The 18,849-nt window shown below is 56.8% G+C and overlaps 1 long non-coding RNA gene across 1 annotated transcript; it reads left to right on the top strand.

The window, feature by feature from the left end:
• The first annotated feature begins 7,713 nt into the window (after positions 1–7,713).
• On the top strand, positions 7,714–17,761 carry LOC109369500 (uncharacterized). Its single transcript, XR_014885577.1, has 3 exons — positions 7,714–8,106; positions 9,025–11,175; positions 16,250–17,761. It is a non-coding gene; the product is annotated as an uncharacterized LOC109369500 (long non-coding RNA).
• The last annotated feature ends 1,088 nt before the right edge of the window (positions 17,762–18,849 follow it).

Here is an 18,849-nt window from a genome sequence, read left to right as displayed (position 1 = left end):
GGCAAAACATTAGCATTTCTCTGATCTTCTTGCAAATAAAGATCAGGGAGGCAGGCCACCTCTGCCAGCTCTCCAAACTTGTGAGTTTACTCTTATGTGCGCTCTAATATCCTTCCAAGATTCCAGTGGTCTGGCTGATATCTCATCTGATACGAGTGTATCCCCATAGTTCTGTTCTCCAAATGGAATTATTTACAGAGCACAACAACTTTTACACACTGCTGTTAGTTTTGTCATCCCCGTGGCATTGGGAAGTGGCTGCACCAATGCTACCACTCCTTTTGTTCTCCATCTCCATCAGCCCTTCCTGCCTTGGATATTTTCTTTGTTCTTTTTCAGCTTCCCTCATCGATTCCTTAAGTTTCTGTTGGTATTGACTGACTTTTGGCGTCCTTCCTCCCCTCCCATTGTGACGTGCAGCTATTTGGTTTCCAGTTTGCCACTGAATCAGAATGGGCTCGGCGCCAAACCCGTTTCCTCTCCACTCGCACTGTGACCTACCAGCTATCAAAAACTCTTTCTAAGGAGCTCACAGTATTTTCTCACATTTTTTTCTAAATTATTCCTCCCTGCCACTTTCTCTCAGCTTTGGAGAATTAACCCTACGAAGCACCAGATATACGGAGCACACGAGTGAGCTCCAATTGTCCCTTTTTTAGCCCAGAACAGATGGAATCGGGTCACACCAAATAGTCCCTAGGCAACAACAAACTTCCAGCCTGGCGACTAATCCACTCATATCCATCACAGCAAGGGCCAAGCTTATGTTATTGTGTGTGCCGTGATGCATTTGGGTTTTTTTCATGTCAGATCATTACCTAGAGTTTTGGCAGCCTTGTATCTTTACTTTTTCACTGTTGGATGTGTAAAATCTGCAGGATGGTTTTTGCTTAGGTGAAGCTCCTCAGAACAACTCAGCTTTATCCCTGTTGCCTCAATGGTAGACCAACAATTAAGGAATAATTGAGTGCTGCTGCTCCTCAGCCCTGGTGCAGGGCAGCTGCTCTTAGCACCTCGCTCCATGTGCGCTCCAGATCCCTCGTGGTTATCGATAGGTCTGATCCCAGGAAATGCCCCATTCCCAAAGCTCTCCTCCCACGCAGCTCTCATGCATGCTGTCTCTACACAGAGTGCAATACTGGCACGGTATTCCCTCCCTTCCTGCTATCCAGTTTGTCCCCATCACAGCAGGCAGAGAGTACCGTGCCGAGACACCCAAACCTCTCACTACAGGCTGAAGTTAATCTGGCAATGAGCTTTGGGGATTTCCCAGCATTGACACACACTGTAATTGCTAGAGCAGCTGAATTACAGCCCTGATCCTCCCTCTGCACGAGCTCTGGCCTCTGTCTCTGGTGTGGAAGGAGGAGGTTAACATCCAGACCCTGTGAAACCCAAATCTCCTAAACCCACCTCCTTGGTGTATCCTGGCTTCTCACCTCCTCATGTAGGATACACTGCACCAGTGTATCCTACAGAGGTTCAGTTGCGGGCAGTTGTTTTTATGGTCTATTTCTTGGTTCTTCGCTCATGCAATGAAAACAGGGCACCCAGAAGCCTGATGGAACAGGTACTCCTGAGTAGGAGCAACTGGCCTCTTTTAGGGGCAAAAATTGCACAGAAAATCACATTGGCTTTGAATGCAGAGGGAGACCCGACAGGACACGGCGCAGCATGGAAACCAGACAGTGTGAGAGTGGAAGAACAGGAGAACGGGGCAGCCCAGGGGTTCACCTCCACCACTGCCCCATCTCCGGTGGCAGCCAGCCCTCTCCCATCACCTCCCCTTGGCCTCTCCGTGCCCGGGCAGGACACGCAGCCCTCACCGCCCGCAGCATCCCTGCTGCCCTCCCGTTATCCCGGCGGCGGTGCTGCCCGCGGGGACCGGGGCCGGAGCCGCGCTAGAAGCGTGGAGCCGGGCGCCCTCTGGCGCGGGCAGCGGGCACGGCGCGGGCCGGGAGCGGCGGGGTGTCGGCTCCGGGTATCCCCCTTTCTCCTCTTGGGGTTCGAGCCCCCTTCGCCCTCTGCTCTCCTCTCCCTGCCGCTTTCAGCCGGGGATGCTGGAGGAGCTCCCCCTGCGCTTGGGGCTGCTCAGTGCCACCCAGCGGAGCCGGGCCCCCAGGGGAAGGAGGAGCAGCGTGGTTGCACTCTCTGTTTTTTCCTCAAAGTGTTTTTTCAGGCTTCCAAAGAGAGATGCTCGGCTGCGGGTGCGGCATGTTGGGGCTGGTGAGCTTGGCTGCTGCCGGTGCACCTAAGTGCTTTTGTCTCGTGTGGCTGCCTGGCCACTCGCAGCCCTCTGTGCCCACCCACCCTGGAGGGTTCTGCTCTCTGGGCCGTGTGGAGGGACCCTCTGGGCAGCCCCACACCACTTCGTCTCATCCCATCAGTGAGCTGGAACTTTACAGAATCCATCTGTCTCCAAACTTGTGTGTTCCCAGCCATGAAGCTGAACGCGCCCATGGGTCTGCATTCAGGCCCCAAGCTGTAAACTCAACGAAACATCCCCTCTGGCTGCTCCTGCATCCCCCCAAACCCGACACAGCCGTAGGCAGATTTCGGTGCTGTCTAAAGCAAGCCCAGCCTGCTCATCATGCTGGGGGAGCCGAGCCCGTTTGGGAACCAGTTTTGGGAGGAAACTTCTGTGATCCTTGGTGTGAAGCAGGCCTACGCAGTGCCATGCGGGGACAGAAGGCCCCCCCAGGTAGGGCAGGGGATGATCATGGTGATGGCGCTGCGGGATGCAGGAGGGATGCTCCATGCCATGCACTGGGTGCATCGCAGGGTCATGATGTCCTCTGCATTCTCCCACCTCCCCAAGTGATGCTCAGTGCCCCCACACCACCCTACCTTCTTCTCACCCCTCCCCGAGCTGCAAACCCAGAGGTCTTTGTGTGCCTTTAAGAAGCGGCGGTGCTGTGCCTCTGCCAGCTGCTCCCCAGGCATGCACGCTTCCCTACAATGCCCTTTTCATGTGCAGCGCCTGTCTGGGCAGTGAAATGCCCCTTCATCACTGCTCCTTGCCTGTGCCAGCTGTGCCCCTCGCAGCATGGGTGCTCTCTCAGCATGGCACAGCCTCTTTGCCAGCTCCGGCTCCAGGGGCACAAGGAGCTCCGGGCATTGCATTTGAGCATCCCAAAAGATGTAGGGATCCCCAGTGCCCTGGTGCCTTTTTACTCTGCTCCGGGTCACTCGGCAATGCTGCAGTCATCAATCCCAGCCACCTGCCCCTGAGGGCCTGCACAGCCACTGCCTCGTTAGTTTTAGCTAATAAAGCAAAAAATCCCGCAGCGCTGAGCCTGAGTGGTGAGGCACCATATTGCATCGGGGAGGAGATGCGGGCAGGCTGTGAGCAGGGAGCCCGCTGCCATACGGAGCCAACAGGGGCTCTGCAGGAACTGTGGTGTCTGCGGGGGGAAGTCAGTATCCCAGGAAGGGAGTTGGGGAAGGGGTGTAACTCTGTAGAGGAATGGGCTCTCACAGAGAAGCTTGTGAGGTTGTAGGGGGGGTTGTGAGCCCTCCAGCACTATGGGGCTTCTGCTGCATCAGAGCAGAGCATGTCCTGAGCATGACTGTCCTAACTGCTCTCTTTGCCCCATTTTGTGCCTCCTGATCTCCAAATTCCAGCCTGGTATGCTCCAGCCCAGCCCTTCTCCCAAACCCTGGTTCCTCTTCAGTGTGGTGGCATGGCACTGAGTGCTACTATGAGGAGGTGTCCCCTGGGTCACCCATCTGCTCCCTGATCCCAGGGGTGCACGCAGTGGTGGGGACCAGATGCCATGGATGAGTTGCTGCCACCTTTCTTTGCCTCTCTGACATTGGTCCCTGGACAAGGACCGGGCTGAGCTCCGCAACAGGATTTCCCCTATTTTGAGCTGTTCCTTATGCACTGAATTACACAGCTGTCCTTATGTGGGCCACTGCCTTCCTCTTTGTCCCCTTCCTTTCTCCTGGGAAAACCTAGTGGGGCTGAAGCTTCTTGGTGCTGGGTCTGGGTGGGATGCAGATCATTCCAAACTTGTGGCCCTTCCTGCTTCTTCATGTCCATGAACACTCGTGGGGTGGATGCAGGTGTCTCTGACACACATGAAACATGCTTCTTCCTCAAGGAGCTGCAGCAGAAGAGTGCCACATTGGCATCCTGTCTTCTCCGTGCTTGAGAGCTGGGGCTTTCAAGCTCTCTCAGGAGCGTTTCTCAAGGATAAGTGTGTGCTCAACACTTTCTCTAAAGCTGCAGCCCAGGTTGGCCATGAATAATGGATCGGATTCCTCTGATCGACGCACCCAGCTGCAGCCCCCTGCCAGCTGCCCTTCAGCTCCTCGTTGTGCATGGGCCTGCTGCCATCTGGCACTTGGTTGCTGATGGCACGGTGTGAACATGTTTGGGATGAGTGAAGTGGAGTGGAGTTGCAAGAGGCCATGTCCAAGCGAAGGATCAGCTTGTGGAACCGTCTAGTAAGGAATATGACACATCTGGGATTTCCCCTCCATGGCAGCAGGACCAGTTGGCACCACATGGAAGGGGACATGGACCTAGGGATACCAAACAGCTCCATCAGGAGGTGGGAAAGGCAGGGTCAGCCTGGGGAGCTGCATGCCCCTCAAGGATGAGCAAACAAGCAGCCCCTTGCCAGGCTGTTGGATGCTTTCTGTCCCACGTCACCATGGATGCTGTCGCCAGGCAGAGCTCCCAGGCAAGGGGGAGCTGGGCACCACCCTCCTGAAAAGCCCTCTGAGAGGACGTGGGAGCCTAATGGGATTTGAGGCTAAGGGAGATGAGCCAGGAGCAAGGGCTGAGACAACCTTGAGCGAAGGGGGATCAGCAGGAGCAGAGCAGATAAGTACGGCCTCTGCCAGGGGTGTGTGTCCATGCACACGCATGGCTGCTCGCCTGGGGCTTGCAAGTCCAGGCTGATTTATCCTGCCTCCAGGACTGGGACTAAATTATGTCTTGGCAGGAGCTTCTTGGCCAGGCACAGAAACAGCTCTGGCTTTGGCTTCGTCTTGAGCCTTCAGAACCAAGAAAGCCCCCACATACCTCTGACTTTCAGCAAGATGTAGATACTGGCATCTAGTCCCATTGCATTTCCAGGTTGACATTGGGCAACGGTCACCTCTGTCACCAACTCAGCTGCCCCTCCGGGATCTGCGCAGACCCCAGCTCCATACCCTGGCTCACAGCATCCCAAGCTCACAGCTCCCAACAAGGCTAAGCCCTGAGCTCCTGGAGACACCAGAGATCAGCTCCAAGGTCTTGAACTGGCAGTGGGAAAAGGCAGCGGCTGCTTGGACCTGTTTCCCTCCTGGACTGTGAGGTAGAGGTGACTCCTGCTGCAGGAGCCAGTGACTGATGACCCTGTGGCTGAAGGTGATGCTGAAAGTCCCACAGCTCCACTGATTCAGACCAAGGTGCACAGGAGTACACTATGATCAGCTCACCTCTTCTTGGGGAGTTAACCCACTGCCTGCTTTTCCCTATCAATTCTGCTCTGCTCTGTGTTTCTGAGAGCCTTGGCTCCCTCCTGCTCTCCCCAGGGCCCGAGGTTTCCTAAGTGCTCCAAGCAGCGAGGCCGGGAAAGCAGGGCGCTCCTCAGCTCACCTAATTGTTGGTTCCTTTCACTGTCCCTCAGCACCTCATTAAATAGAGCAAGAGGAGAGCCCAGGAGAAGGTGTGCATGTAACAGAGCTGCATGTTGGGGACCACATCCTGACCGGCTCTTGTTCCTGCTCTTGGCTGGTTTAGGGAGAGCACCCAGCTGCTGAAGCCACTCCATGGGACACCATGGATGGTACTTACCCCACTGCACAAGATCAATGAAAGCAAGAGCTGGGCACGAGCAGTGCACAGCCATTGGGTTCTGGGTGCTCCTGCACGGCTAGTGCTATCACATGAATTGTTCATGATAAATGGTCCCTCTATATCCCCAGCATGATGTTGCTACACTTTGTGCTGGAAGAAACAGCGAGGTCCTGCTTAGGGTCTTTCTGGCTCAGCATCACCTTTCTGCAGCCAGCCTGGCCCCATGGTTCTGCAAAGATCCCACTGGCTGCAAAACCTTCCCAGATCCTATTTAATGAATAGGGGGCTTCGCACGAAAGCTGGAACAAGTGCTAGCAGGAGCTTTTGCTTGGCTTGCATGCTCCAGCCAGCCCCAGCCAAACTTTGCTGCTCAGCATTTGTTTGTTTTCTCACTGTTGCCTGGGCTTTGGTGGAAGATTTCTCTCTTCAGGAGAGAAAAGGCATCTGGGTTTGGTGGCATTCCTCTCCTCTAGCTCACACAGAAGAGAATGAGCACAGGGCTGAGCAGTGACTCCCACCATCCTATGAAGGAGTCAGCAGCGAGGTGAGCCCCTCCTTGCATGGAGCATCCGAAAGCAGATTCCCAAGCAGAGCCTAGGTCCCTTTGGACCCCAGCATCCTGCTGCCCTCACCCCACTGGTCCCAGTGGTCACAGCCACCAAGGAAACTTTTGGACAAGTTGCTGAGAAGAGCTGGTTTCACACCAATGCACTGCAGCAGGGCTGTGTGGTTTCATACATAGGGCAATCTCATCAGAGTAAGTTTTAGTAAGTCTTGGGGATGGTGAAGCTCCATCAGTGCTGTCTGTCGGGGAGTCCTGAGCACTGCCACCCCAATAACAAGGGCAGTCACTACTAACCAGCCCTGCCAGCTTGTGGAAAGCCACCAGCCAACAAAGCCCAGCGTCAGCACTGCTGTTGCAGAAATTCAGAGCAAAAGAGGGGACTGGGATTGGCGGTTCCAGCAGCGCCTGCCCTTTCCTGCAGCCATAGCAAAAAGCATCCTTCCATCCCGCCCAGGAGCACCCACCCATCCTACCAAAGCAAGGGCTGTGCTGCTCTGCACACACGTGTGCACATATGTACTTACACACATGTGGATGCCACACGGTGCTCCCACTGTGGCTCTGTTCCTCCAGCACCCTAGAAAGCATGTGCTTCGCTCACACACCCCAGAAACACCCCAGAATGCAAGACATCAGGTTGGGAACGCTTCATGCTCAAGCTTGGGATGTTTTTATACAGCATCCAATGGAGCACAGTGAGGCAGGAAACTTTCCATGTTACAGTGGATTTTTGCAAGGTTTTGGACACCAAACAAACACTCATCCATTTTTCCATCCTTTTTCATCTCCTCTGTACCTTCACAGACTGAGGTCCAGAGGGTGAAAACTGCCCCATCCATGCTGCTGGGACAAGCACCCCAAACTTCTTTGGTGCTTCTCCAGGAGAGCTGAAGCTGGATCTGCCTTGGCTCCCTCTGTGCAACACCACCTCTGTGCCTCAGTTTCCTTTTCTGTAGCTGGGTCAAGCACATTGCTCAGGGTTCACGAAGCCAAATAAATCCTTGTCTACCAAAAAGGCACTGAACATACATGGCACGAGCATCTCGAAGCAGACCCGACTCTGCACTTTCTGCAGCAGGCACCCCAGCGTCGAATGAGCTCCGAGAGACCCCCAGGTCTCCCTCAGCCCTCCCACAGCACTGGGGCCGGACGTACCGCCGCCGGTGGGATCGGGGCTGGGGGCGGGCAGCCGGGACCAAAGGGCTGCGTTCTTCGGTACAAGCATACCCCCTGCCGACGAGCTGGGAAAGCACAGCTGTCCGGACAACCCCTCCAAAAATAAATAAATAAATGAATTTAAAAAAGAAATTAAAAAAAGAAAACGGTGACCGGAGTAAAGCGGAGATCGGTGGCTGGGGAGGGGCCTTGGGGAGGCACAGGGCTGAAGGACGCTGGAGCATCCCGGCTGGGATTTTCTCTCTGCCTTGGGCCAGTTTGCACTTTCTCCTTCGCTCTTGGCTTTTTTTTTTTTTTTTTTTAAATACATATTCTTTCAACATCTCCCCCCCCCCCCTTCACCCACACCCCTTTCTCGCCGAGGGGGGGGCCCAGCCGGCAGCTCTGCCCCGGCCCAACCAATCAGGGCCCGGTGGGGTTGGGGGAAATCGGGCCGTGGGCTTTAAAAGCGGAGCCCTTTGTGCACCACAGCCTGGCGGCAGCGACGGGGTTGGGGTACGCGTGTCCCCGCAGCCGGGGGGCAGCGGCCTCGGGGCGGCTGCGAGGGACCCCGGCTGTCTCCGGGCAGGTATTTCTCTTCCCCTTCTCCCGCACCCGAATAAACACGCGGCAGCTCGGCTCGCTCTGCTTGCTGTTTTGCCGGGTCTGTTGTTTTCTATTTTAATTATTACTTTGGCTTTGTTTTTTTTTTTTTTTCTTTTTTTTCTTTTAACCGCCTGGTTTCCTTCCTCCTTTGCACCTGGTGGTTTGTTATAGTAGGGTCTGCTGGGCTGGTTGGGGGGTGTTGTGTTGAGGGTGTTGTGCTGGGGGTGCTGCCTGCTGGTGGGGGTGTCCGGATTTGTTGGGAGTGGGGCAGGGCTTCCCTTGATGTTGTGGGGTCGCTAGGGGGCTCAGCGCTTCGTAGGGCTGTTGAGAACCTCCAGGCTTTGCTCCCAGTGTTTAGGCTGGGAGGCACTGGTGGGGAGTGCCCTGATATAAGGCAAGAGTTGGGGGGCTGTGTCGGTTTCCCCATCTGGAAACAAGCAGCCCTGTAGCTCCCACCCCTCTCAGTTTCTGGGGTGACTTAAAGTTTACCAGGGTTCCCTGCAGCTCCTGCTGCCTTGTCTCTGGGCACTGCCACAAAGTGGTGGCCCTCGGCAGTGACCACAGCGCTGCTCAGACCCCAGCCAGCCCCGTGGCATTGGTACCTGCTGCGTTCTCCAGCCCCCCTCAGCCCCAGCACTGCCTTTTGGCCAAAGTGCTTTTCCAGTTGCAGAGCTCTGCCAAGGCCTTGAAAGCAGCAAAGCTGAACTGAGCAGTGATGGCCGGAACTAACCAATAGCACTGTGGGCACCAGACCCAGTCTGTGTTACTCTTCTCCAGAGTTTGTCCCCAAATGGCACTATGAGGCAGAGCTGGGAGGAGACATGCTGGTGGCACTGGAGCTGAGAAAGGGATCAGCTTCTCTGTCACCTCTTTCACCTGAGTTTGCTCTTTGCTCCCAAAGGCACATCATGCTGATGGTAGAGTGGATGACACAGCTCTGTGCCCCCCACTGTCCTGTGAGAGCAGAGGACAGAAGGGGCATTCCTAAGGACCGACACTTGCAAGCAACACGTGCAGGAAGCCATTGGCAGGAGCAGAAGCCAGGGCTGACGCTGGGATCCTGCTGCACTGTAGGACTCACAGTCCCTGGGGGGAGGTGGGAGTGACACGGCTCAGCTGCTGCCCCTGTGCAAGGACTGTTATGCAAATTGAAAGGAGCCAGGAAACCAGCTGAGAGGCTGTGGGGGCCAAAGTGAGGCTCACTTTCCTCTCTCGCCTCTGAGTCACCACAGCTTTCCTGGCCTTGAGACACTGCTTTGGTTCCTGCCCAGAGCCGTGGCTCCTTCCATTGCTGCAAGCCACTATGGCCTGGACCTGTGGGTGTCCTGGGTTGGGGCTGAAGTCACTGCAGTGGTGATGGGACAGTGTCTATGAGTCCAAGCGCTTGGCTATTGTACAGTCTCCTGAAATGTCACTATGCTGGTGGCACTTTGTTGCCCCTGCAGCCCGTTTCCTCCTTTCCCACCTGCCATTCCATGCTGAGCACAGCACACATTTGGAAACACAAACACAGTCAACTGCCTTCCTGTCTGTTGGCTTCCTCTGCTTGTGGCCTTGCTTTACAGAGTAGCTTCTTAAGAAAACAAAACAAAGGTTGTGCTTTGCTTATTATATGTGCACAGGCACATACACATGTGTGTGGCTGGTACATTTCTAATAAACTTTGACCACATTTCCATCCCAGTGTATGGAGGGGCAGGAATCTGCAAACATGCTCAGGTCAGTAGGGCTGGGCAAAGTGCAGCTGGGGGTGGGGTGGATCATTCCTGGGGGTGCCCTGCAGCACAACCCCATATTAGACAGTGGAGAAGCAACAGTGTCCAACTGTCCAATGTGCCCTGCTTCTAGGATAAGCTTTGATCCATTTTGGAAATGGTATTGTCCTCAGTCTTAGAAAAAAAGAAAAAGCAGATAATTTTTTAGATAAACAAAACTTTGGAAAGAGCCTTTGCAGTGGGAAGCTGAGCAGCTGCCTGGAATTAGGGTAGTGGGGCATGAGGAAGGCAAGGCAGCCTCAGGGCTGTTACAAGGGCTGCTGTACTGTGCTTGGGGCTGAGCACAGCCCTGGCATTGAGCCTGGTTGTGATGGATCCATGTGGAGCAGTGATACCACGCTGCTGGAATGGCAGGTTGGCACTGTCCTGCAGTAGCACCCTCCTGGGGATCCTAAATGCCCATTCCTGTTGTTGTCATTGCTGGGACCCCTCCAGCCCACTGCTGCCCTCAGCGTTTCCCATCCTGACCAGGAAATGGAGTAGTCTGCTTTATGGGAAGTGCTGTGGTTACATGAGGCGCATGCTTTGTACTGTCCCCATTACTCAGTGTTTCTCTAAGCACCCTGGTACACAGCATGCAGGATTTTGGCTCTCACAGTCTTTGCAGTCACAGAGGGAAGCTTGAAAATGGAAATGAAGGCCAAGGGAAAAAGAGCTCCCCTGGGCTGTAGAATTTTGCAGATAGCACCGGTGGTTCGGACCTGGCTTGGTGCTTTTGGGTCACTCCAGAACCCACACACAATTCTCTGTGCCTGATTCTGACCTTTATTTCTGCCTGAAAAACAAACCTGCTCCTGTGCTGCCGGGCAGAGGTGGGTGCCCTGCAGGTCCCTGTGGCCATCACCACATGCACGCTGGGGATGTGGCTCCCTGCTCCGAGCCCTTCTGTGGGACATGGGCTCAGAACATCCCACCGGCACGGCGTTGTGCTGCCGAGCCCCTTCACAAGGAAGGATGGAGAAGGGAACGTAGTGTTTAATGCCTGCGGGATGCCCCGCTGTTGCATGCGGCAGGAGGGGATGCACGGGGCAGCGGCGTAGGCCGCGGCTCTTTGTTTCCCCCCCTGCGCTGCGGTCCTCCATGATGTGCAGAGCGGGCGAGGCCGGCGCTGCGAAATGGCGGCCGAGGGAGGCGGGGATCGGGGGGAGGAGGAGGACGGAGGTGGGGAAGGCCGGGCGCCATGCGGCCTACCCGAGCGCCGCCACGCCGCCACGCACACAAAAGGCTGCAGGGAAAACACGGAGGGCAGCGGGACGCCGTGCGGAGCGGCCTCTATGGTACAGGGACACCAGTGTCCCCTCTGTGCTGTTATGGGGCATCTGTGGGGTCACACCACGGCCAACGGGGTCAGCAGTGTCCCGCCGTGACTGCTGGGGGACGGGAACGTCTCTCTGAGGTCGCACAGCCCGGTGGGGTGAAACCCCTTGGAGAGACCCTCTGTGCAGGATGGGTGGGGAATGGGGTGGGGTGGCATTGTGGACATGGGGGCAGATGGGTGGATGCTCTGTTACCCCCAACTGCATTGCCAAAGCAACCCCATCTCTTGTCCCCTTGTCGCCGTGCCAGTCTCCACGCCATGCCCAGCAATGCGTTCTGATCCCTGTCCTGCTTTGGGTCTGTCCTGCATTGCACTACAGCAGCTATGAGTGCTGCTGAGCACGCTGTGCCCATACATGTCCTGGGACAAAGCCATGCTGGGGAAACTCAGCAAGTCAGGACACAAAGCTGCTTTGTGCCCCGTGTTTTGTCTTAAAGGCACAATGTCTCTTTCTGGGGTGGCTGGAAAAAGTGCAGGTCTTGTGCCTTGGAGATCCACACTCCATGGGGACCCACCTAGCAGCAATGAGAGGATACTAAAGGAGTCCCTTACGTTTTGGGATGGGGCCCACCCTAGGGGGGAGGTTTGCCCAACCATGGAAACCCCAGTCCTCAAGCAGGTCTGGCCTCTTCAGCAAGTCAGGCTGGTTTCAAGGTGCTGCGGGGCCAGGCGGGTCCCAATCCCCCTGCCTGGCCCCATAGTGGCTCACCAAGGTCCACTCGGACTACTGCCATCCCAAAGTGGGGACGGCAGTGCTGGGGTGAGGAATGGAGGACAGCTGTGCTCCATCTGTGATCAGGGGCTGGACTGGTGGTGGGAGGGGCTGGGACCATTGCCTAGGGCAATTCTGTGCTGGGGAAGCCATGAGGAGGGTGAGGCTGACCCACGCGTGTAGAACAGTGCTATCCCCTAAGCTCCCAGTGCTGGGAGGGGGCAAAGAGCAGAAATCCCTTCTCCCTCCACTCCTTGCTGTTAGCTGTGATGAGGTTGCTCAGGTCTCAGCCTAGTCGCAATGAGCAAGGGGAGGAGAGGGGAGGAAGTTCATGCCAGAGCCCCAAGCCCCCAGTCCACACATGCCAGGGCAAGGACACCCCATTGTCCCCCACCCCACATCTCTCTGTGGGGCACAGTTTCAGGTGCCATGGATGCAGGGCACCCTCTGGTGGAGCTTACCTACAGCTCACTGCTGCCCACCCGTGTTTTCTCCTGCATGAGCCCCCCATGCGTGTGCAGTCCTGGGTGGGCACTTGTGCATACACACCCCCTGTCCTTGCACATGCATTTTGCACACCTGCTCACCCGTGTGAGGATGGGGATCACATCCTGCACAGTGTTGTGCAGGGCTTTGGCTACCAGCCCAGCTTGAACAGCCAGAGATGGAAAAAGCTAAATTTACAGGCGGCCAGGATAGAGGGAACACAATCAGATGCACACACAGGCAGACAGGCTCACAACTTTTATTTAAAAGTTCCTCTTTGAGATAATTTTCAGGGCTGTGGCACTGAGATAGGGAAAGGATTAAAAAACCCTGTGGTCAAGAAGTGTGGTCCGCATCAGCTGTCGTTGGTTTCTCACCCAACTTCAGGACTGGCAAAAACGAAAACAGCAAAACAGCCTGGGCTGACACCCAGAGCTGCTGAGTGTTAATTAACGTGTGCTCCAATCTGCCCTCAGCCCCAGAACATCCCAACATAGGCACAGCTGCGGCTGCAGAATTCTTTGCTCAATTTTAGGAAGGAGGAGGTACGGCTGCTGTCCCACTGCCGTTTCCCAGTGGCCATCCCAGTGTGTATGACTCTACCTATGGGGCTGTAGCTTTCCTTGCTCCACGGCTCTCCCAAACGACCCCAAAACCCATCAGGACCTCATGGATCCCACAAGACAGGTGGGATCCCTGCTTGTCCTGTGTCTTCTGATGAGGTGGGAAAAGAATACTCACTTCGGTGCAATGGGAACTACAGCAGAGCCCCATAGCCTAGCCATCTCCATGCAGAGGACCCAGTGTCGGAGTGTGCTGCAGCTCTGCTGCTTCTCCCTTCCTCTACCCGTTTATTTTTATTCCTGGCACGGGATGGGGATGGCGGGAGCTGTGCCAGAGCTGCAGCTGCTGGCGGGTTTGGGGTCGAGTGCTGGAAGCTGGGCATCACTCAGGGTCTGCTTTAGGGCAGTGCTCGGGATCTGCTTTGGGGCAGTGAGAGGTGCCTCCATGGCATGGGGTTGGGGACAGCAACGCCACTCAGTAGAGTTTAATCCCGGAGTCCTGGGATGGGGGAAAGCAGAGGCAGCATCATCCACAGGGGGCAATCCCAGAATGGGGCTGGGCCGGGGGGTGCCGGGCACTGTTTTTGGGGCAGGGATGGGCGCGGAGACGGAGCTGGAGGTAGGGGCGGGGGTAGCCGGCACCGCCGTGACTCAGCCGGGGGTGGCAGCCGGGAGGTGTTTGTGTTTAGTTTCTAACGTTACCGTTTCCACAGCACCGGGAAGCGGCCCCGAACCCCGGGGGCCGTGGGGAGCCGGACTGGGGCAGCGGGGCGGGGAGGGTCACAGCGCTGCTCACGCCGCAACAGCTAAAAATACGTCGGGCTATTGTCGCCGGTAACAAAGCGCCCGGCGTATTTTTAGCGTTATCTCCGCCGCCCTCCGGGGAGCGCTCCGCCCGCAGAGCCGCCCCTGTGCCTCAGTTTCCCTCGTGCGCACCGTCCTCCAACCCGTCCCACCCTCACGCGGTCCGCTCTGCTCCAGCCCTGGCAGAGAACGGATGCAATGAGTTGGACGGGTGTCACCAGGTCTGTAAAAGTGACAACGTAGGGTGAGGAGTGCCGCGTCCCATGCTGTCCCCATTTCGTAGCTTTCATCCCTAATGCCCAGCACCAGCAGGCAGCAGCACGGCCTCGCTCAGTGGGATCTGGCATCGCTCCTTGGGCTGCAGTGAGTTGGCGCGGTCTCAGCGCAGCACCAGGGAGGGCCGTGCCAGCCCGCGCAGGCTCTGCCAGGAACTGGGCACAGCCCCAACCCTGAAATGCCAGGATAACACTGGATTTGTACAGATTTCCCTGTTGGAATGGGAGGGAGGGAGCTTTAACTCTCCTTTTCCCTGCCAGTGTGGTTTGGCTCGGCGGCACAGAAGGGATGGGAGTGGGTCACCCACAGCAGGGATGGGGCTGTGACCCCACTGCCACCCCTCCCCAAAAAGTCACTTATTCACCATTGCTTGAGTATGGAGTTTGGACTGCCCTCTGCTCCTCACGTCCCCCCTGAGTCCTCCAGACAGTCCCTTATGGCACACTTGCTTTCGGGGGGGATGTGCTCCCCCATCCCCTGCCCCGTGCCCCCTCGGCACCCTGCTCTCAGCTCAGAGCTGTAAGCCCGGGGCACAGCAACCCCCCCTGCACTGATGACTGCGGGGGGCTATTGCAAAAGGTAAGGAAATAAGGGGTGAAACATACCCCGGAGGGACTGGGACCCCCAGTTTCCCCATGGGCCGGGTCTGATGGGGTCTGAGGGTGTGCCGGAGGAGTCATCTGTACCCCGGGAGGGGACAGCAAGGGACATCTTGCGGGGGGCAGGGTTTTAAGGGCGGGCAGAAAGGGATCCGATAAGCCCCGACCTGCGCACAGATGTGCGGGAGTGGTGGGGGTGGAGGGGCTGTCGGAGACGGTTCCCGTGGGAGAAAAGATGTGGGGGGCAGATTTTGCAGAGGAGGGGAGGAGCGGCGGCGCCGGTTCCGGCGGTCCCGACATTGGGCGGCCCCGGCACGGCGGCGGCGGCTCCGGTACCGCTGTGACTTCGGAGCAGTGCAGCGGAGGAGGAGGCAGCGGGAGCAGGCAGGCAAGCGGCAGTGGGAGTGCAGCCCCTTCCCAACCTCGGCACCCCCAACCCGCGCTACCGCCACGCAACCGGAGGGGTTTGCTGGGTGTGGGAATAAATTCCCAAAGGTTTTTTTTTTTTTGGAGGGGGGGAGGGGGGGCGGGGAGAGAGGGGGTATGAGGGGGTATGAGGGAGTATGCAATCCCCTGGTGGGATGGGGCCGGATTTAGGGTTTGCAAAGAACAAAAGATTAAGGATGTGGAGCCAGTGGAAAAATACTGGCAGGGCGGTTGTAGGGCTGGGGGGAACCGTGCGCGGAGCATCGCGCTGCTTTGGGGACTCTGCAGGGCGTAGGGGAGCAGCCGTCCCTATAGGAGGGAGCGAGGGGACTGAGCCCCCCCAGCCGTTATACCGCAGCGTTGGGAGTACAGAGGGAATACAGGATTTGGGATGCCTGGAGTGCGGCATGGGGTGGGAGTAGAAGACCGTGTGAGTGAGCGCAGGGGCATGAGGGTGCTGTGCGGGGACTGTGGGGTGGGTTTAGGAGTGCTTGTACTCGTAATGGGAATTTAGAAGGGTAGTGGGGGGGGGGCATAGCGGGCAGATGAGCAGTGATGGGGGCTGGTGTTGCTTTTTGCCTGTTCTAGGGGCAAAAGTGCACGGTCCACTCATGGCTCTGCTTGCACCCCAGTGCTGTGGCTGTGAATGGGGATGTGGGGGCTCAGGGGGATGTGCTGCAGGGGCGTGCAGGAAGGCATTCTGTTCCCATACTATCTCCTGCATGACCATTTCCTCGCCAAAGGAAACACTGGTGCTGCTCCGCCAGCCAAAATCTGTGTGGCTGCTGTGCCCCCCAACTCCCCTCTTGCTGGGACCAGGCAGGTGGGAGTCCTGCACTGAGGTCTACAGACTACAGCTCCTGGCGTGCCCCATACCCAATATACCACTGCCACAAAGACCCCAAGGCTTCACCTCAGCTGTCCTTCAGCCTGATTCCAGCAGGGCTGAGGACAGGGAGACGCTTTGGCTTTGCTATGAGGCTCCTTTCCAGCCCTAGCTCTGAACATACTAGCCAGGTGCCATCTCATCCCTGAGTCCTTCTCCCTCTTTTTTACCCAAAAATGGGAACTCTGCCACTCCCCACCCTGCTGAGTGGGTGGCATCTGGGTGGGGACAATGGAGATCAGGGTGCAGGATAAAGCCGAGCCTATTTTTATCCCGCAAAGTAATTACCAGAGCCTTCCAGTCCTTAATCTGCTGAGAGCACCCTGGCACGATTGGGTCCCTCCCTGAGCCTGGCAACAGTGCTCCTGTCATACGTCTCCTGCGTCAGAGCCTGTAAGTTCCCACCCATGCCATCTCCAGGAACAGGAATGGGGATCTCATTTGGGGCTGGGAGTGGGGTCTCACCTCACACCCCTAGGTATCCCAGTCCCTGCACCAAGACTGGGGCTCCAGCTGCGTGAAAGCACTAAATTCAGAATATTTTCCTTATAGCTGCCCCAAAAGATTTCTACCTGCAGTGCACAGCTTCAACCAGGGTTGCAGGTCCCTCTCCACTGAGCAGGGGCGGCTCCGGCTGCCGGTGCCAAGTCCCCACTGGCTTCATTCCCAGCCTCTCCCCATCTCGTCACCCTGCTCTGGCTCGCTGAAGAACCTGTTCCATAGCTGTTGCCACGAGTGGAAATTATGGGCTGTATTTGGAGCAGTGCTTTTCACCCATTGCAGAGGGACTGCTTCACCCACATATCTGCAGCCAGCTCCAGGGAGGGATGTTTGGGACCCTGTGGGACCCTTTGGAGACCTCACGTCACCATTGTTGGATATCTGGCAGCATCCCTCGCTCCATCCATCACAGTACACAGCAGCAGCACAAAGTAAAGTTATCAGTGTGCCACGCTAAACCACTGCTGTCATGAGGCAAGAGCTGATGTGGAACTTCAGGGTGACCCCAGCAATGTCCCTGTCCCTGCCTGGCGGGACGCAGTGGGCTGGGAAGTGTCTGCTGGCACTGATGGCCATAAAAGGTCCTGAAACAGAGCCCGGGCGGGATCATCTGGGATGTGGGAATGGGGCCTGAGCGGGATGGGGCGGTGGCACACAGCGTCTCTTCCCTGCTGCCCATTTGGGATCTGCAGCACCTCCCACGCACGGCTCAGGGGAACAGTGCCACCCATTCATTGGAGCACCTGGGTGGTGGGAGTGAGGAGCACTCAGTGAGTTCCCCCCGACCCCACAACCTCACCCCGCAGACAATAGCTGCCCTTTGTTGGGGTTTTCTGTGTCCCCTCCCTGCCACCCAGCCAGTGACATTTACCACCTCCATGTTTGCAAGGGGACTCAAAGGTCATAACATGTGCTGTGGAATCGCAAAGCACAGCAGGCGCCTCTTTGCTCTCCCATCTGTTTGAGGTCCATTGGTGGGGAACGAAGGATGAAGAAAGATGAAATGGGGACCTTTTCCAGTCTGGTGACATTTGACCTTTTTGAGATGAATCCACTGCTACCCTGGGGATACCTCACTGTGAGTGCAACACCATGGAATGCCAGCCTCTATAGCTGGCCATGACTTCTATCCCTCCAGAAAGGTCCCTGCGTCGAGCTCCTGCTCCCTTCCAGACCCCCCAGGCAGTTCCTCCAGGAAACGGGCTGGCAACCCCGTTCCTCCTGGCCACCTCCACGGGGTCCTTGGGAACACAATCCATAATAAACAGGCAGCCTGAGAGTTTAGAGATAAATGAATGCTTTAGGGGAATTTGTAGGGTATATGGGGTCATGAGAATGAGCACAGCCATGCGTGGGGGTGGGTGCCTGCAGCACGCCGGGGCAGTTGATCTGGAGCCAGAGTTCTGCAGGATGCAGATGCTGCTCTGCAATCCGGCTTCACTGGAGGCTTGGGGTCACCCAGGGAAGGTGACACAGGGCACAGAGCCTGGGGGGGTGCGAGGGCACAGGGTGCACTTTGGAATGGGATGCACGTTACATAGGATGCTGTGCACATTTCGAGGGATGTAGGGTGCACTGAACGCGGGGTAGGGGGTGCTCGTGTTAGGGACGATGAAGAGTGCAGCCCACCTCCCCCCTTCCCCCGTGCTGCGCCCGTTTCCCCACCCACCCCCTGCAGTTGGCTGACGCGGGCTGACGTCCCTGTATTACGCTGATTTATGCGAGTTAACCCTTTCCTCGCCATACGAGGGGGCTCCGGTGCTGGGGGGGGTGGTCCCGGGACCCCGCCCGGGGCTGCCGTTGCCTTCCCACCCCCTCACATCCCCCGCGGGTTTCCATGAGAACAGGACCGGGATGATGTCAGCAGTTGCTACGCGACAGCGTGAGGTCACTGTCGCTATGGCGACGGGATGGGGGGGCCATCGGGAGCGGGGGGGGCAATACGGGGCCTCCCGCAGGGACGGGGCAGAGGACTGAGGGAGGAGGGATGGCTACGGGGAGGGGACAAGACGGTGGGAGTGCTCCCGAGGGGAACTGCAGAAGCTTCTCATTAAAACAGGGGGATTAAAAAAAAAAAAGAAAAAGAAATAAACAAACAAAAAAAAAAAAGTTTTTTTTTTTTTTTTTTGGCACAGTGTAAATTATGATTATTTTTAGAAGCACTAACGGCCAGGCTGACCACTCTGGGACATCCTTTGGGCCCTGCGGGCCGGGCTGCATGGGGAGAGGAACGTGGGGGGGCTGGGGGTGCTCAGCCCCATCCTCATCAATGGGACATCCGTTTGTCCGTACCCTCCATTCACCTCCTTCCTGTGGCCAAACCCCAGCCCCCGGTGAATGTGGTGGTACCCAAAGTAACTTAGCGAGATATGAGCAGGGA

The sequence above is a fragment of the Meleagris gallopavo genome, chromosome 11 (assembly GCF_905368555.1).
Source record: "Meleagris gallopavo chromosome 11, MGAL_WU_HG_1.1, whole genome shotgun sequence".
In the NCBI taxonomy this organism is placed as follows: domain Eukaryota; kingdom Metazoa; phylum Chordata; class Aves; order Galliformes; family Phasianidae; genus Meleagris; species Meleagris gallopavo.
This window is presented reverse-complemented; position numbering and strand designations above follow the sequence as displayed.